General features: G+C 46.1%; 1 protein-coding gene across 1 annotated transcript in view; it reads left to right on the forward strand.

Moving 5' to 3' along the window:
* The first annotated feature begins 262 nt into the window (after nucleotides 1-262).
* Nucleotides 263-20165, forward strand: part of HNF1B (HNF1 homeobox B) — a 134945-nt gene continuing 115042 nt past the window's right edge. The window contains exons 1-2 of the mRNA XM_056557554.1: nucleotides 263-382; nucleotides 719-841. The gene's annotated coding sequence lies outside the window, so the exon portion shown is untranslated. The remainder of the gene's footprint in view (nucleotides 383-718; nucleotides 842-20165) is intronic.

Genomic DNA, 20165 nt, shown 5'->3' on the forward strand with positions numbered 1-20165 from the left:
CGGACCTTGGACGGTCAGTGTCCACAGAGTGTATATAACATCTCCTAGCCCACCTAGACCCCATAGGTCCTCTCTACAATTCATCTAGGTCCAGCAACCCCACACTAAAAACATACTTCTCCTGTGGTGAATGAACTTTTTCTTTTATTTCTTACACAGATGGCAAAAAAAATTAAAAATGTAAAATAAATAACCAAAATTGAAAAAATTTTAAAAAATGAGACAAAAGGGGCTCCACAGAGTACACATTAACCAGACCATGCAGGCACATCACATAAAAATTAAACAATAAGGTGCACATTTTTCGTCCAAGCCGACCAAAGAAGAAAATGGAACCCACGCCGGTGAATGTTCATGGACGTCCAAGGTAAACATCTGAAAGGTAAGATAAAATATCCATAATTAATTGCATATAGTGGTAAAAAATATATATATATATAGATCCATAGAAAATAAATAAATAGATATTAATACATTAGCTCACTAATTCATGTAATAAATAGTATAAGTGATATATAATGTGTATTAAAAAGTGCTAGTGTTATCCCAAGTGTAAAGAATATAAATAGAAAAAATACTAAAAAGGATTGGACAAATATATACAAAAAGTACCAAAATACAGAATTACAGAAAGACTCTCAGGGGAAGGTCTAAATTCAAACCATGTGGTTGTAAACTATTCAACTTTTTAATCCACATTACCTCCCTTTTCTTCAAGGCCTTCTCTCTATCACCCCCTCTTTTGGATAATGGAATTGAATCTACGATACTGAACCTCAACTCTTCAATCTTATGTTTATGTTCAATGAAATGCCTTGGGACCGGAAATTCTATTTTATTGGTGCGTATGGAAGACTTATGGTTATTTAGTCTGAAACGTAATTCTGTGGTAGTCTCTCCTACGTATAAACACTTACATGGACATACCAACACATAAATGACATAGTCGCTCCTGCATGTCAGGTGTTGTTTAATCCTGAACTTCTCACCTGTCTCTGGGTGTACAAACTGCTCTCCCTTAATCATAAGGGGACAATTCTTACACTTTCCACATGGAAAGCAGCCCGGCTTCAGCTTAGAAGCCAAGTCGAGCTGTTCCCCATGTATATCCGCTTTTACTAGACGATCTCTTATGTTTCTGGGTCTTCTATAGGAAAATAGAGGGGGGTTAGCGAACTCTGGGACATTTTCCAAACTTTTGTTCAGATTCTCCCAGTGTTTACGCAATATTTGGGCTATTTCTTTACTTACTCCACTATAGTTACATAGTTACATAGTTAGTATGGTTGAAAAAAGACATACGTCCATCAAGTCCAACCAGGGGATTGAAGGGAAGGATGTAAGGGGATAAGGGAAAGGGATGTAGTTTTATAATTCTGCATAAGCATTAATGTTATTTTGTTCCAGGAATGTATCTAACCCTGCTTTAAAGCTGTTAATTGTTCCTGCTGTGACCAGTTCCTGAGGTAGACCGTTCCATAAATTCACAGTCCTCACGGTAAAGAAGGCGTGCCGCCCCTTTAGACTAAACCTTTTCTTCTCCAGACGGAGGGAGTGCCCCCTCGTCCTTTGGGGGGGTTTAACCTGGAACAGTTTTTCTCCATATTTTTTGTATGGGCCATTTATATACTTATATACGTTTATCATATCCCCCCTTAAACGTCTCTTCTCAAGACTAAACAATTGTAACTCCTTTAATCGCTCCTCATAGCTAAGATGTTCCATGCCCCATATTAGTTTAGTCGCGCGTCTCTGCACCCTTTCCAACTCCGCAGTGTCCCTTTTATGAACAGGCGACCAAAACTGAACAGCATATTCCAGGTGAGGCCGTACCAATGCTTTATAAAGGGGGAGTATTATGTCCCTGCCCCTCGAGTCCATGCCTCTTTTTATACATGACAATATCCTGCCGGCTTTGGAAGCAGCAGCCTGACATTGCATGCTATATAAGTGGAGATAAACGGAATTCTCTTGTCACTCTCCACCCACTCTCTGACTTTCAATAAGTCCTCTCTTGGGATGGTTTTCACTTTCTGACATTGATCCTTTATTAATTTATTTGGGTAACCCCTACTTTTGAATTTCTCCCCCATCTCTCTGAATCTATCCTCCAATTTAATCGGGTCGTCCACAATTCGCTTCACCCTCATGAATTGACTTCTAGGTAAGGATTTAATCATACTTTTCGGAAGCTCACTCTCATATCTCAACAAGTTGTTTTTGTCTGTAGGTTTTAAATATAGATCAGTTTTAAGTCTATATTTCTCTTTATGTACCCAGGTATCCAAAAATTGGATGCCCTCACTAGACTGTGTCATTGTAAATTTAATGTCTACATCCATGCTATTAAGAAAAGAAAAAAATGAATTCAACTCCTCCATAGTTCCACACCAAATGACGAAAATGTCGTCTATGTATCTCCACCACCTCAGCACATGGCTGAAGTGGTGGGATACATAGACGACAGATTCCTCTAGCTCCGCCATAACAATATTTGCATATGTTGGGGCCATATTAGACCCCATTGCAGTTCCCCTACATTGGATAAAAAACATGTCATCAAATAAAAAATAGTTACATGTCAGAATTATTTCAACTAATCCCAAGATAAATTCCTTGCATTCAGATGTATAATTAGTACCATTCAACACCTTGCCAACACTAAGGAGACCCCTCTCATGGTTTATACATGTATACAGGCTGGCCACGTCGAATGATACTAATAAAGCATCTTCTGGCAATATCACTTCAGAGATTTTTTTCAGGAAATCTGTGGTATCCTGGATATACGATTTTGTATTCACAGCATATTTACGTAGAATTTTGTCAACAAAGATAGAGGCCGGGCTGAGTATAGACTCGCACCCGGACACTATCGGGCGTCCAGGTGGACACAACAAATTTTTGTGTATCTTCGGTAATACGTATATCACAGGAACCCTCGGATGTACTGGTAAAATAAATTTTTGTACTTCATCATCAATTACATCAACAGCAACTGCATGATCCACCAACGTTTTAAGTCTAGTCCTGACTACTTCTGTAGGATCCCTAGAAACATGTCTGTAGACATTAGTGTCTTGTAGCTGACGGTTAATTTCATCTATGTACATACTACGGTCCATAACGACGACAGCGCCCCCCTTATCGTCAGGTTTAATTACGATGTCATCGTTATGGACCAAATTCTCCAACACTCCATGTTCCAATTTAGATAAATTATTTTTGCCCCTCCAATGTACAATGCCCCGATATTTATCCTGGAGTAGTGCAATATCCTTATCTACTAGTGAAATGAATGTATCAATTGAATGTATACTGACTGTAGGTACAAAATCACTCTTATTGTGCAAATTGAACAGTTTCAATGGTAACTCAACTGAGCCAACCTTACTCTCTTTTATCTCTTTTTGGCTAAACCAAGCCTTCAATTTGATACTCCTGTAAAATGAAAACAGGTCAACCTGCAATTGAAACCAGTCAATGTTGGAAGTCAGACAGAATGACAGTCCACGATTTAGTACATTCACTTCATCAGAAGAAAGTTCATAAGAGGATATATTTACCACTAGGCTGGAGTGTCCGTTGATTTCTTGTTGGCCATCCCAGTTCTGTTGGTCCTCTGGCTGCGTGCTGGAGTGATTTTCTTTTCGTTTCCGACCGCCCCTCCGGATCCTTCTCCGTTTTCTGACATGTGGTTCTCTGTTGCTCCTAAAAAATTATTCTGTTTCATCGATTTATTCTTTGTAGCAGGTTGCATCCTATTCCACTGGTTTCTCCTCTCTCTCTCATCCTTATTTTGCCAACCATAGACATGTCCCAAACCGTAATCTTCACTATCTCGGTGCCATTTTTGGCGTTTCGCCTCCTCTTGGTCAGTTATAATTTGGATAGTACATCAGATAATTTTGCTTTATAGACTTTAAGTTCTCCTTCCGTCAAGATATTGGATAAGGTTAATTCCAATTCCTCTATGTGTTTTTTTACAGTCTCTAATTCCTTCTGCAAATATTGTATATTGAGTAATATAACATCCAGAGCATATTTGTTGGACAGTCCCTCGAACATTTAGCAAAATTCATCATTTTTAGGAAATAATGTAGGTCTCAAATGGGACCGAAGTCCTCGTGGTATCATATTGTGCTGATAGTAACGGCTCAATAAGGATAAATGTAATGTCAGAGAAATTAGTCTTTTTGATTCAGATTCGTAAGACCGTTTCACATCCACTTTAGAGGGGGTGCATAAAAAGGTACTGTCACCCAAATGGCCACTCAAAATATTGTCCACATCCTCATTTGTATACGAAAATAAGACAGGTGATATGTTACTTGATAGGTTGTCCATAGTTACAACTCACGTGCTCTACCTCCTTGGTCAGAATGCAGTCCAAATAGCAGATGTGGAAGTGGCATAATGAAGACAACCAGCGGGTGCTCAGCGAGCCCAAGCCCAGACCACAGGCTTCCAAATTTGTAAGTATCCAAAAACAAGGCAAGAAGCGGCACTCCAGCATCCAAAGTAAAAAAGTAGTGCTTTTTATTCTCCCATCATATCAGCAACGTTTCAACCCTCTCAATGGGGTCTTTTTCAAGCATACAACAGTGTATAAGTGCTCCATATTTATAAGGTCATCAATTAACAAAGGTAAGCCCACAACTGGGTGGGTACAATGACATCATCAAGAAAAACAACAGTGTAAATAAAGCATATATCACATCATCAAAAGTGCATTGTAAGTATTACATTAATAAAGTGCATGTGCAATAACAATATACGTGCATATCAACATGAATTGCAGTGAGATCCTTAGAACCCATAAAATGAATCTATATAAATCATTAATTAGGGGGAGTTACCTTGCGTCCATATTGGTTACCATTCACCGCAAAAGCGTGTTCCCCAGCCGTTTGTAAACAATGCTGGTGCGCAAGGACGGAAGTGCACAAATCACATGATGTGTTACATCATGCGGTCATGTGACTCAGGAGCCTCTCATTCATGAGTCTGCGCATAAGGCTCATAGCTGTACAGTCTTCAAGGGATACGGTATAGCCTATGGGTGCGGCCCCCGCACGCATGATCCCGCTGGCAACGCTAATCACACGACCAGCGAGACCAAACCACGCAGGCGCCACCCACCGCAGGCATCCGCATTCCCATGCATTGACCATCAGCCATCTTGTTTAAGGGCAAAAAGAAGGGAAAAAACATAGTCCCTATTTAGACCAGATAATTCTATTTGTGTGTACCACACGGAGATAATCAATTCTTATTCTAGCGTGTCCAGGGGGGCTGGCCAAAAGTACACTTATTATGTAGCATGTCTCCCGCATATTCTCCATATATAATAGAAAATAATGCCATGAGGCAACGGACCTTGGACGGTCAGTGTCCACAGAGTGTATATAACATCTCCTAGCCCACCTAGACCCCATAGGTCCTCTCTACAATTCATCTAGGTCCAGCAACCCCACACTAAAAACATACTTCTCCTGTGGTGAATGAACTTTTTCTTTTATTTCTTACACAGATGTCAAAAAAATAAATAAATATATATATATATATTAGGGCTGCACGATATGGGGAAAATGTGCGAATGCGATTTTGGGCCTAAATATTGCGATATAATAAAAAAAATTGTGAAATCCCCCCATTTCATGTCCAATCGCCTCCATCTCACATCTATCCACCCATTTTATGCCCACTGCCTATTTCACATCTCCCTCTTGTCACATTCTCCTCCCCCGTCACATTCTCCTCCCATCACCCCCCATGTCACATTCCCCCCCTTGTCACATTCTCCTCCCCCTTGTCACACCCCGTCACATTCTCCTCCCCCTTGTAACATTCCCCCCCCTTGTCACATCCCCCCTTGTCACATCCCCCCCTTGTCACATTCTCCTCCCCATTTTCACATTCTCCCCCCTGTCACATTCTCCTCCCCCTTGTCACATTCTCCACCCACTTGTCACATTCTCCTCCCCCTTGTCACATTCTCCCCCTTGTCACATTCCCCCCTCCCCTTGTCACAATCCCCCCTCCCCTTGTCACATTCCCCCCTTCTGTCACATCCCCCCCTTGTCACATTCCCCCCCCTTGTCACATTCATCCCCCTTCTGTCACATTATCCCCCCCCCCTTTGTCACATCCCCCCCCCCTTCTGTCACATTCCCCTCACCCCCCTCCTGTCACTTTCTTGTATTCTTGTACTGCAGCACAATACACTGGGTTTCCTGGGCGTATTTCAAATCTTCCGCGGGACCCGGGAAACCTAGTGTATTACTGCAGTACAAGACCTCTCCCCATCAGCCAATCACTGGCTTGACACGTGAAACCACTGCGGCCAGTGATTGGCTGAAAAGGGAAAGGTCCTACTCTACTAAGAGAGGAAACTCCGGAGCGCACAGAGACAAATCTGCAGGGACTAGGTGAGCAGAAGGTTTTTTTTATTTTTCCGCCCTTAGCTCAATGTTTTTCTGCAGGGTGCCTCCAGCTGTTGTGAAACTACTACTCCCAACATGCCCGGACAGCCTTTGCCGGTGCAGGCATGCTAAGAGTTGTAGTTTTGCAACAACTGGAGGCACCCTGGTTGGGAAACACTGACTTTTAGTATTTAAATTAGTTTTTCCCTGCTCTGGCTGGCCCCCGCCATGGGAGCCAGCCCGAGCAGATAATGTTTTCCCGGGGGGCCGTATTGCCATATCGCAAAAAGCAAAAATTGTGATTTGATTGCTTTTGCGATATATCATGCAGCACTAATATATATATATATATCCAAAAAGAGGGCAGCACATCCAAGGAGGGCAATAGTAGGTTCAGGCAGGTCTATGTGGTCCCGGTCACAGGGTCCTACAGCCAGGGCCGCCATCAGGGGGGTACAGGCAGTACCCCCGTACGGGGCCCGGTGCCCAGGGGGACCTGGGCTCTGTGAACAACCTCGCCCGGCCGGGTTAAGGGCCTGCTGCCGCTACTGAAGATCCGGGACACTCGTCCCAGATCCCTAGCAGACAGCGCTGCCTTCTCCTGTATGCGCGATACACCCAGGGCGGCCATCAGAAATTTCAGGGCCCCTTACACAGCTCAAGGCCTGGGCCCCCCCCCCTTCCACCACATGGCCCGCCCACTGAATCTGCCCCCAGGGCAGATATATATTTATATATTTCTAATTAGATTAAAGCAGAGTGCAGTGCAGTAAGACATTGTGCTGCACAGTATTTTACTGCATTGCACCCTGCTATATTCTAATACAATTCTCATCTAGTTACTGTGAAACTTCCCTAATTCAACAATAGTGCCACATACTGATCATACAGAGGTAGATACTAGCAAGGCGTGTGCAGCCATTATTAGGGATTACAGTTACATTTACTGACTCACAAGCTACGTCTTCTTTGATTAGAGGCCATCATGAAGACTCCTCTCCTAAGAACCTGCCAGACAAACATTTTAGGTGCCTTTCTTCAGCACAATGCCCACTTCTTTACAGACTCTTCATGTGTATGGCTGCACACATTAATAGTGCCCACTTTGTGCCTCTCTGTGCCCCTGTATATATGTACACCCCTCTGTGCCCACCTATATATTTATTGACCCCCTCTCTTGGTGCCCCCATATATATATTTAATGACTCCCTCTTGGTGCCCCCATAATATATTTAATGACTCCCTCTCAGTGCCACCATAATATATTTAATGACCCCATCTTGGATCCCCCTTAATATATTTAATGACCCCCCCTCCCCTCTGTGCCCCCATATATATATTTAATGACTCCCTCTCGGTGCCCCCATAACATATTTAATGACCTCCTCTTGGTGCCCCCATATATATTTAATGACTCCCCCTCCCCTCTGTGCCCCCATATACTGCTGTAGGCCCTTCACAGACATACTGCCTCCAGCCATATATAGGATGCGGCTGCAGGCAGTATGTCTGTGTACCGGCCAGTTTCCGTGGTCCAATCACTCCATCTCTAGTCTGGGGTCAGGATCGAAAGCTATGCCCTATGGGTCATAGCCAGGGGCAGACTGACAACACTCGGGGCCACCGAACCAGCAACTACCCTTGCTATTCTCTGCAGTTCGTCAATCTTCTGCCACACCATATTCCACCCAAATCCCACACATAATTAACTAAAATGTATATATGTAAGAAACACTTAAATGTAGGTAAATTTCCATGACCAATAATACTGGTATACAAGGAGTAAATATATACCACCACACAAAAACTGGATAATACCGCCATACTGTACTGAATAAAACCACTATACACAGACCAGTATACTATAAAGGATTTGTATACAATATAAGTGATTACATACAAGACCATGTGGCGGTAGATATCAACTGTGCACAGGATGTGTATACCATATAAGTGATTACAGTTACATTTTGGGACTCACAATTACGTCTTTTCTGATCAGCTGCATCCTCTTTCCTTTTCTTCTCCGTCTGGATAAGACCGCCATGTAGATCTCTTAACATCTGCAGGAAGAACATGTCAGACTCTGCATTCTTCCAGTGCCCCCCCTCCTCCTCTACACAATCTTTCCATCTATAGGCCCACAAACTGTAATAATGCCCTCCTTGGTGTCCTGCACAGTAAAAGGGCAGGTAGGTAGGTAGCCAGGTAAAGAGATAACTAGGTAGGTAGATCAGGAAGCCAGATATGTAGGTAGGTGACAAGCCAGGTAGGTAGAGGGCTATCTAGGTAGTTAGGCAGCTATGTAAGAAGGCCAGGTACATAGTTAGATAGCCTGGTATGTAGATAAGTAGTTAGGCATCCAGGTTTAAAGTTAGGTAGCCCCCCCCATAAGCGTAGGCAGAGTTACCCCCCCATTCCCCATAGGTGTAGGCAGAGTTACCCCCCCCTCTTCCCCATGGATATAAGCCGAGTATCCCCCCCCTTTCCCCATAGCTGTAAGCAGAATTACCCCCCCTCTTCCCCATGGGTATAGGCAGAGATCCCCCGCTTCCCCGTAGGTATAGGCAGAGTTACCCCCCCCCCTTTCGCTATAGGCAGAGTTACCCCCATTTCCCTATAGGCAGAGTTACCCCTCTTACCCTATAGGTCTAGGCAGTTAACCCCCCTTTCCCTGTAGGCAGAGTTGCCCCTCCCCCTTTCCCTATAGGTATAGGCAGAGTTGCCCCTCCCCCATTTCCCTATAGGTATAGGCAGAGTTGCCCCTCCCCCATTTCCCTATAGGTATAGGCAGAGTTACCCCTCCCCCTTTCCCTATAGGTATAGGCAGAGTTACCCCCCCTTCCCTATAGCTCCCTTTCCCTATAGGCAGATTTAACCCCCTTTCCCTATAGGTATAGGCAGAGTTACCCCTCCTTTCCCCATAGGTATATGCAGTTAACCCCCTTTCCTTATAGCCCCCCCTTTCCCTATAGGCAGAGTTACCCCCCCCCTACCCCATAGGTATAGGCAGTGTTACCCCCCTTCCCCATAGGCTATAGGCATAGTTAAAACAAAAAAAAAATATTCTCACCTGAGGTCCCACGCAGCGATCTCCTCAGCAGCAGGTGCCCGCGTCTTCTCCCCTCCACAGTACAGGCACCGATGAGTGACGTCATTGACGTCATCAGCGCCTGTACTGTGTGCTGCGTGGGGGCGGAGGCCACATCTCTGTGTAAGCTGCAGATGCGGCTCACACAGAGGGGATGCCTTCTCCTGTATGTGCGTGTATCGCGCATACAGGAGAAGGCAGCGCTGTCTGCTAAGGATCTGGGACGAGTGGACGGTGGCAGGCCCTTAACCCGGCCGGGCGGGGTCGGTCACGGAGCCCGGGCCTCCCTGGGCAACGGGGCCCCATACGGGGGTACTGCCTGTACCCCCCTGAAGGGGGCCCTGGATAAAAACTCACGTCCACTGACGTGTTTTGAACAGTTATGTTTTTAATCATGCCATGCTTAAGAACATAACTGTTTGAAACGCGTCGGTAGACGTGGGTTTTTAACTCACCAGAGCACTTTTTTGTGTGTGTTTCTCTTTCATTCATTTTTTAACATAATGTGAATTAAAGCTATTATTTTTTTGTGGAGCTGGAACCCTTTTCTTTTCTTGTTGGATTGCATTAACCATGGATATGGCTTGGCTTCTGTTTCCTGTGCTCCCGGCAAATGGACATCTTCTCCCCATGCATACTGGCAAATGGTGAGCTGAAAGTACAAACTTTTTTTCTTCTCTTTTTTCAATGAACAATATGTAGTATCATGCAAATTTAACATCAGAACAATCTGTATTTAAATCTAAACTATCAGTAGGTAGCCATTTGCCCCTTTAATATGTGACACAGATGGGTCTGACTGAGGCTGAACAAATGAAGGAAGAAGAAATAAACTCTTAGGGGGAGATTAATCAAACCCTGTGCAGAGGAAAAGTTGTCCATAGCAACCAATCAGATCGCTTCTTTAATTTTGCAGAGGTCTTGTTAAAAATTAAAGAAGCGATCTGATTGGTTGCTATGGGCAACTTTTCCTCTGGACAGGTTTTGATAAATCTCCCCCTTAGTGTACATGGCTGAGGAAAAAAAAAATGTAATCTGAAAAATATATATAAAATAAATAAACAATACCTGCTGGTATTGCGCAGTAACCACCTGGCCTTGCCGCCCTCACCCTTGCGTTGCCGTGACTTCACCTCCGTGTGACGTCATGGAACGCGCCGCGCATGCTACAGGGGAGGTCTGCAGGAGGAGCATGTCCATCCTACACTGTGCGGCGATATCGCTCACATCAGGGCCGGTTTTTGGCTTAGCGTGGCCCTGGGCAAAATCAAAAGTGGGGCCCCAAAAGTCGTAATAGTACACTAACCAGATTTGCACCTTTTTGGTCACTTCAAATACCATTAAAAAAAATCTAAAATGCAATTGAAAAGTCCCATCAAAACAAAAATGGTACCGATAAAAACTACAAATCACAAAAACTGACCCTCATACATCCCCATATACAGAAAAATAGAAGAGTTATAGGTTTCAGAATAGTAACATTTTATATTTTTGTATAGTTCCCCCACATTAGTTTTGCAGCAAAGTTCCCCAACATTAGGATGGCAGCATAGTTCCCCCACATTAGGTTGTAGTTCCCCCACATTAGGCTGGCAGTATAGTTCCCCCACATTAGGTTGTAGTTCTCACACATTAGGTTGGCAGTATAGTTATCTCACATTAGGTGCAGTATAGTGCCCCAACATTAGGATCAGTATAGTTCCCCCACATGAGGTGCAGCATAGTTCCCCCACATTAGGTGCAGTATAGTTCCCCCACATTAGGTGCAGTATAGTTCCCCCATATTAGGATCAGTATAGTTCCCCCACATTAGGATCAGTATAGTTCCCCCACATTAGGTGCAGTATAGTTCCCCCACATTAGGTGCAGCATAGTTCCCCCACATTAGGCGCAGTATAGTTCCCCCTTATTAGGTGCAGTATAGTTCCCCCACATTAGGTGCCGTATAGTTCCCCCAGATCAGGTGGCAGTATGGTTCCCCCACATTAGGTGCAGTATAGTTTCCCCCACATTAAGTTGTCAGTATAGTTCCCACACATTAGGTGCAGTATAGATTCCACCACATTAGGTGCAGTATAGTTCCCCACATTAAGTGCAGTATAGTTCCCCCACATTAGGTGCAGTATAGTTCCCCCACATTAGGTGCAGTATAGTTCCCCCACATTAGGATCAGTATAGTTCCCCCACATTAGGATGGCAGCATAGTTCCCCCACATTAGGTTGTAGTTCCCCCACATTAGGTTGTAGTTCCCCCACATTAGGCTGACAGTATAGTTCCCCCACATTAGGTTGGCAGTATAGTTCCCCCACATTAGGTGCAGTATAGTTCCCCCACATTAGGATCAGTATAGTTCCCCCACATTAGGTGCAGCATAGTTCGCCCACATTAGGTGCAGTATAGTTCCCCCACATTAGGTGCAGTATAGTTCCCCCACATTAGGATCAGTATAGTTCCCCCACATTAGGATCAGTATAGTTCCCCCACATTAGGTGCAGTATAGTTCCCCCACATTAGGTGCAGTATAGTTCCCCCACATTAGGTGCAGCATAGTTCCCCCACATTAGGTGCAGTATAGTTCCCCCTTATTAGGTGCAGGATAGTTCCCCCACATTAGGTGCCGTATAGTTCCCCCAGATTAGGTGGCATTATAGTTCCCCCACATTAGGTTGTCAGTATAGTTTCCCCCACATTAGGTTGTCAATATAGTTCCCCCACATTAGGTGCAGTATAGTATCCCCCACATTAGGTGCAGTATAGTTTCCCCCACATTAGGTGCAGTATAGTTCCCCACATTAGGTGCAGTATAGTTCCCCGCATTAGGTGCAGTATAGTTCCCCCACATTAGGTGCCGTATAGTTCCCCCAGATTAGGTGGCAGTATAGTTCCCCGACATTAGGTGCAGTATAGTTTTCCCCACATTAAGTTGTCAGTATAGTTCCCCCACATTAGGTGCAGTATAGTTTCCCCCACATAAGGTGCAGTATAGTTCCCCACATTAAGTGCAGTATAGTTCCCCACATTAGGTGCAGTATAGTTCCCCCACATTAGGTGCAGTATAGTTACCCCACATTAGGTGCAGTATAGTTCCCCCACATTAGGATCATTATGGTTCCCCCACATTAGGATGGCAACATAGTTCCCCCACATTAGGTTGTAGTTCCCCCACATTAGGCTGACAGTATAGTTCCCCCACATTAGGTTGGCAGTAGAGTTCCCCCACATTAGGTGCAGTATAGTTCCCCCACATTAGGATCAGTATAGTTCCCCCACATTAGGTGCAGCATAGTTCCCCCACATTAGGTGCAGTATAGTTCCCCCACATTAGGATCAGTATAGTTCCCCCACATTCTGATCAGTATAGTTCCCCCACATTAGGTGCAGTATAGTTCCCCCACATTAGGTGCAGTATAGTTCCCCCACATTAGGTGCAGCATAGTTCCCCCACATTAGGTGCAGTATATTTCCCCCTTATTAGGTGCAGGATAGTTCCCCCACATTAGGAGGCATTATAGTTCCCCCACATTAGGTTGTCAGTATAGTTTCCCCCACATTAGGTTGTCAGTATAGTTCCCCACATTAGGTGCAGTATAGTTCCCTGCATTATTTGCAGTATAGTTCCCCCACATTAGGTGCAGTATAGTTCCCCCACATTAGGATCAGTATAGTTCCCCCACATTAGGTGCAGTATATTTCCCCCACATTAGGTGCAGTATAGTTCCCCCACATTAGGATCATTATAGTTCCCCCACATTAGGATGGCAGCATAGTTCCCCCACATTAGGTTGTAGTTCCCCCACATTAGGTTGTAGTTCCCCCACATTAGGCTGACAGTATAGTTCCCCCACATTAGGTTGGCAGTATAGTTCCCCCACATTAGGTGCAGTATAGTTCCCCCACATTAGGATCAGTATAGTTCCCCCACATTAGGTGCAGCATAGTTCCCCCACATTAGGTGCAGTATAGTTCCCCCACATTAGGTGCAGTATAGTTCCCCCACATTAGGATCAGTATAGTTCCCCCACATTAGGATCAGTATAGTTCCCCCACATTAGGTGCAGTATAGTTCCCCCACATTATGTGCAGTATAGTTCCCCCACATTAGGTGCAGCATAGTTCCCCCACATTATGTGCAGTATAGTTCCCCCTTATTAGGTGCAGGATAGTTCCCCCACATTAGGTGCAGTATAGTTTCCCCCACATTAGGTTGTCAGTATAGTTCCCCCACATTAGGTGCAGTATAGTTTCCCCCACATTTGGTGCAATGTAGTTCCCCACATTAGGTGCAGTATAGTTCCCCCACATTAGGTTGGCAATATAGTTCCCCCACATTGTGTGCAGTATAGTTTCCCCCACATTAGGTGCAGTATAGCTCCCCCACATTAGGTGCAGTATAGCTCCCCCACAGACATACAGTCTTCAGCCGTATACAGTGTATGGCTGGAGGCCGTATGCCTGTGTACTGCCCCACTTCAGTGCTTGTCAGTATAGGTTGTCAGTATAGTTTCCCCCACATTAGGTTGTCAGTATAGTTCCCCCACATTAGGTGCAGTATAGTTTCCCCCACATTAGGTGCAGTATAGTTCCCCACATGAGGTGCAGTATAGTTCCCCGCATTATTTGCAGTATAGCTCCCCCACATTAGGTGCAGTATAGTTTCCCCCACATTAGGTTGTCAGTATAGTTCCCCCACATTAGGTGCAGTATAGTTTCCCCCACATTTGGTGCAATGTAGTTCCCCACATTAGGTGCAGTATAGTTCCCCCACATTAGGTTGGCAATATAGTTCCCCCACATTGTGTGCAGTATAGTTTCCCCCACATTAGGTGCAGTATAGCTCCCCCACATTAGGTGCAGTATAGCTCCCCCACAGACATACAGTCTTCAGCCGTATACAGTGTATGGCTGGAGGCCGTATGCCTGTGTACTGCCCCACTTCAGTGCTCCGACCACCGCTCCTCCAGTCACGATCTACTACTATGGCCTATAGGCCATAGCAGTAGGTCCCGGGACCGGAGGAGTGGTGGTCGGAGCACTGAAGATGACGTGCAGGTAACTTACCATGCGTGAGCGTCCTCCTCCTCGATGCTCTGATGCTCCGCTCCTCCATTCCTATGGGCGCATGCACGGGACATCAGTGATGTCCCTGCGTGTGCTACCTCCCGGCGGCCCCTGCGTTTTAAGTTATGCGGGGCCGCAGAAAGGTAGCCGGGACATCCTTGTGTCCCGAAAAAAGGATTAGGGTGTTCCCTGGCACACCCCGTGCTCACGCCAATGGCAGCACACTGGAGTATCGAAAGTGCAGGTATTTTATTCCATGGACACAAAGGGCAATGCTTTGGTGTTCTCACAATACCATTCTCAAGCAAACTAATAGTGACCACTACAAAGTATTTGTAGGAAGTGCCATATACAGTATCAAATCAACACACAGTTCAATCAAATTTAAAAATATTACTTCTATACCACCTATGTCCATTTGAGAGGGATCTTTTTTGGCGTATCTCTGCATACATAGTTTAGTGCTTGGAGTACTCTTTGCTTCTAAGTTTGTAATAATTAATTGACCTGCAAGCCACTTGAATACTCTTGGCATTGTTCTGTTCTTAATATGCTACGTTGTATGCTCATATGTCCTGTTACCATGTTTCAGTTTTCATGTTGGAAAAAAAATTTTAACTAAAAAAAAATGAGATTTCACATCACAATATGTCCAGAGGTAGTGTAAGTGATGTTAAAAACATGTTTCATACATATTTTATGCATACAGTCGAGAAAGGATCATAATGAACACATAATCAGATCAATCGATCATAACAATTAATCTAAATAGGTACAGTGGACATGGTGGGAAGATGGCTAGACTTATCCTGTGTGTATATACATAATAATTTTTACGCCGAGCGCTCCGGGTCCCTGCTCCTCCCCGGAGCGCTCTCGGCGTTCGTCTCTGTGCAGCGCCTCGGTCGGACCCGCTGACCGGGAGCGCTGCACTAGTGTCACCGGCGGAGATGCGATCCCCGTAGCGGGACGCGCCCGCCCGCGGGTCGCATCCCAATCTGCTCACCTGCCCCGTCCTCTGGCTGTTCAGTCCCGGCGCGAGCGGCCCCGCTCTCTAGGGCGCGCGCGCGCACCGGCTCTTTAAAATTTAAAGGGCCAGTGCACCATTAATTGGTGCCTAGCCCAATCAGTACCTGCCCCTGTGCCATATATATATAAAAACCCACTTCCCCTTCCTGTCCTTGCCGGATCTTGTTGCCTTGTGCCCTGTGAAAGCGTTTAGTGTGTTCCCAAGCCTGTGTACCCAGACCTTCTGCTGTTGCCCCTGACTACGACTCTTGCTGCCTGCCCTGACCTTCTGCTACATCCGACCTTGCTCTTGCCTTGTCCCTGTGTACCGCGCCTGTCTCAGCTTTCAGCTGGGGTTGAGTCGCTATCGGGTGGAACGACCTGGGGGTTACCTGCCGCTGCAAGTCCATCCCACTGTGCGGCGGGCTCTGTTGAAAACCAGTAACCCCTTAGACTCCATTCCCCTGGTACGGCCCACGCCATCACCCCACTAACACAGAGGATCCACCACCAGTGTCCTCGCTGCATACCAGTCCGGACCCTGACAGTAGATCCGGCCATGGATCCCGCTGAGGTCCCACTGCCTAGTGTCGCTGACCTAACCACGGTGGTCGCCCAGCAATCCCAACAGATCGCGCAACAAGGACAGCAGCTGACTCAACTGACCGTCATGCTGCAACAACTTTTGCCACAACTTCAGCAATCATCTCCTCCGCCAGCTCCTGCATCTCCTCCGCAGCGAGTGGCCGCTCCCAGCTTCCGCCTGTCTCTACCGGACAAGTTTGATGGGGACTCTAAACAGTGCCGTGGATTCCTGTCCCAGTGTTCCCTACACTTGGAGATGATGTCGGACCAATTCCCCACTGAACGGTCTAAGGTGGCTTTCGTGGTCAGTCTCCTGTCTGGAAAGGCCTTGTCATGGGCCACACCACTCTGGGACTGCAACGATCCTGCCACTGCTACAATCCAGTCCTTCTTCTCCAAAGTATGTAGTGTCTTCGAGGAGCCAACCCGGGCCTCCTCAGCTGAGACTGCTTTGCTGAATTTCGTCCAAGGGAGTTCTTCCGTAGGCGAATACGCCATCCAGTTTCGTACTCTCGCCTCAGAGCTATCCTGGAACAATGAGGCCCTCTGCGCGACCTTCAAGAAAGGCTTATCCAGTAACATCAAAGATGTCCTGGCCGCACGAGAAATTCCTGCAAATCTGTCTGAACTTATCCATTTGGCCACCCGCATCGACATGCGTTTCTCTGAAAGACGCCAGGAACTTCGACAGGAAAAGGATCTTGTTCGCACCAGGCGATTTCTCTCCCCGGCTCCTCTCTTCCAAAGTCCTTTGCAATCTGTTCCTGTGCCTTCCGCCGAGGAGGCTATGCAAGTGGATCAGTCCCGCCTGACCCTACAAGAGAGGACTCGCCGCCGTAACGAGAACCTGTGCCTGTACTGTGCTAGTACCGAACACTTCCTAAAAGACTGTCCTGTCCGCCCTCCACGTCAGGAGAGACGCACCCCATTACCTCACAAAGGTGAGACGACTCTTGGTGTGAATTCTGCTTCTCCACGTCTCACTGTGCCTGTACGGATTTCTCCTTCCGCCAATTCCTCCTTCTCAGCTGTGGCCTTCTTGGACTCTGGTTCTGCAGGAAATTTTATTTTGGCCTCTTTTGTTAATAGGTTCAGCATCCCAGTGACCTGTCTCGTCAAACCGCTCTATATTTCTTCTGTCAACGGAGAAAAGTTGGACTGCACTGTGCGCTACCGCACAGAACCCCTGTCTATGAGCATTGGACTGCATCATGACAAAATTGAATTTCTTGTTCTGCCCAACTGCACCTCTGAAGTTCTTCTCGGCCTGGCCATGGCTCCAATGTCATGCTCCTACCCTTGACTGGACCACCGGGGAGATCAAAAGTTGGGGTCCTTCTTGTCTCAAACGATGCCTCACATCTGCTTCCACTTGTCAAAGCCCTGTGGCTCCACCTATACCGGGCCTTCCCAAGGCCTACCAGGACTTTTCTGATGTTTTCTGAAAAAGCAAGCAGAGATCTTACCACCTCATAGGCCTTATGACTGTCCCATTGACCTCCTTCCTGGTACCACTCCACCCCGGGGCAGGATCTATCCTCTGTCTGCCCCAGAGACTCAGGCCAAGTCAGAGTATATCCAGGAGAACCTGAAGAGAGGTTTTATTCGGAAGTCATCATCCCCTGCTGGAGCGGGGTTCTTCTTTGTCTCTAAAAAAGGATGGATCCTTACGACCATGCATTGACTACCGCGGTTTAAATAAAATCACCATGAAAAACCGCTATCCCCTGCCTTTGATCTCTAAACTCTTTGACCGTCTTCGTGGAGCTTATATATTCACTAAATTGGACTTAAGGGGCGGATTTAATCTTATTCGCATCAGGAAAGGTGATGAGTGGAAGACCGCGTTCAATACTAGAGATGGACATTTCAAATATCTAGTTATGCTCTTTGGGCTCTGCAACGCCCCTGCAGTTTTCCAGGACTTCGTTAATGAGATATTTCGGGTCTTATTATATACCTGTGTTGTGGTTTAACTGGACGACATCTTGATTTTTTCCTCTAACTTGGAGGAACACCGTCGTCATGTCCGTCTAGTGCTCCAAAGACTTCGTGAAAACCACGTGTATGCTAAAATTGAAAAATGTCTCTTTGAATGCAACAGTCTTCCTTTCCTAGGTTACCTAGTCTCTGGCCAAGGGCTTCAAATGGATCCAGATAAACTGTCAGCGGTTTTGGATTGGCCACGCCCTTCTGGACTCCGCGCTATCCAAAGCTTCCTGGGATTTGCCAACTATTACCGACAGTTTATTCCCCACTTCTCCACCATTGTGGCCCCTATTGTGGCCCTGACCAGGAAGAATGCTAATCCTAAGTCATGGCCTCCTCAAGCTGATGAGGCCTTCAATCATCTCAAAACTGCCTTCGCTACTGCACCAGTGCTGTCCAGACCTGATCCATTGAAACCTTTCTTCCTGGAAGTTGACGCTTCCTCAGTCAGAGCCGGAGCCATACTTCTTCAAAAAAACTCTACCGGACGTAACATTACTTGTGGTTTTTTCTCAAAAACTTTCTCTCCGGCAGAAAAGAATTACTCCATTGGAGATCGTGAACTTCTGACCATCAAGTTAGCACTCGAGGAGTGGAGGCATCTATTGGAGGGTTCCAAACACCCCATTGTCATTTACACTGACCACAAGAATCTCTCGTACCTCCAGTCTGCTCAGCGTCTGAATCCTCGCCAGGCTAGATGGTCGTTGTTTTTTGCCCGCTTTAACTTCGAGATACACTTCCATCCCGCAGACAAAAATGTCAGAGCTGACGCCCTTTCTCGTTCCTCTGATGCCTCCGAATCTGAAGCCCCTCTGCAGCATATGGTACCGCCTGAGTGCCTGGTCTCCTCTGCTCCAGCCTCACTGGAAAGACTTTTGTTCCTCCACGCCTTCGCCTCAAGATCCTCAAATGGGGGCATTCCTCTCACCTAGCTGGCCATGCTGGCATTAAAAAGTCCATCCAGCTCATTTCCCGTTTGTATTAGTGGCCTACACTAGAGGGTGACGTTACTGATTTAGTTCGGGCCTGTACTATTTGTGCCTGGGATAAAACCCCTTGCCAGAAGCCTGCTGGACTCCTGCTTCCTTTGCCCGTCCATGAGCAACCATGGTCCCAAATTGCCATGGATTTCATTACTGATCTGCCCGTATCCCATGGCAACACCGTCATCTGGGTGGTCGTTGATCGTTTTTCCAAAATGGCACACTTCATTCCGCTTCTAGGTCTTCCTTCTGCGCCACAGTTGGCGAAGCAATTTTTTCTGCATACTTTTCGCCTTCACGGGCTTCCCACGCATATCGTCTCGGATAAAGGCGTTCAATTTGTGTCGAAATTTTGGAGACCTCTCTGTAACCAATTAAAAATCAAATTAAATTTCTCGTCCTCCTATCACCCCCAATCCAATGGACAAGTAGAGAGAGTAAACCAGATTCTTGGTGACTACCTGCGACATTTTGTCTCCTCCCGCCAAGACGATTGGGTCGACCTTCTGCCCTGGGCTGAATTCTCGTACAATTTCAAAAATTCGGAATCCTCTGCCAAATCCCCATTCTTTGTGGTGTACTGCCGTCACCCTCTGCCCCCCTTCCCATTCCCACTTCTTCTGGACTTCCTACTGTAGATGAAGTAACCCGGGATTTCTCTGTTATCTGGAAGGAGACTCAAAAATCGCTCCTACTGGCCTTGTCTCGTATGAAGAGACATGCAGATAAGAAGAGAAGAACTCCTTCTGTCTTTGCTCCTGGGGACAAAGTGTGGCTCTCTGCCAAATATATCCGGTTTCGTGTTCCTAGCTACAAGCTGGGTCCACGTTACCTTGGACCATTGAAAGTCAAGAGTCAAATCAATTCTGTCTCCTACAAGCTGCATCTTCCTCCTTCTCTTGATATTCCTAACTCCTTTCATGTTTCCCTTCTCAAACCTCTCGTCCTTAACCGCTTTTCCCCCAAGGTCACCACTCCTGCTCCTGTCTCTGGCTCCTCTGATGTCTTCACGGTAAAGGAAA

This window comes from Hyla sarda, chromosome 2, assembly GCF_029499605.1.
Source record: "Hyla sarda isolate aHylSar1 chromosome 2, aHylSar1.hap1, whole genome shotgun sequence".
In the NCBI taxonomy this organism is placed as follows: Eukaryota; Metazoa; Chordata; class Amphibia; order Anura; family Hylidae; genus Hyla; species Hyla sarda.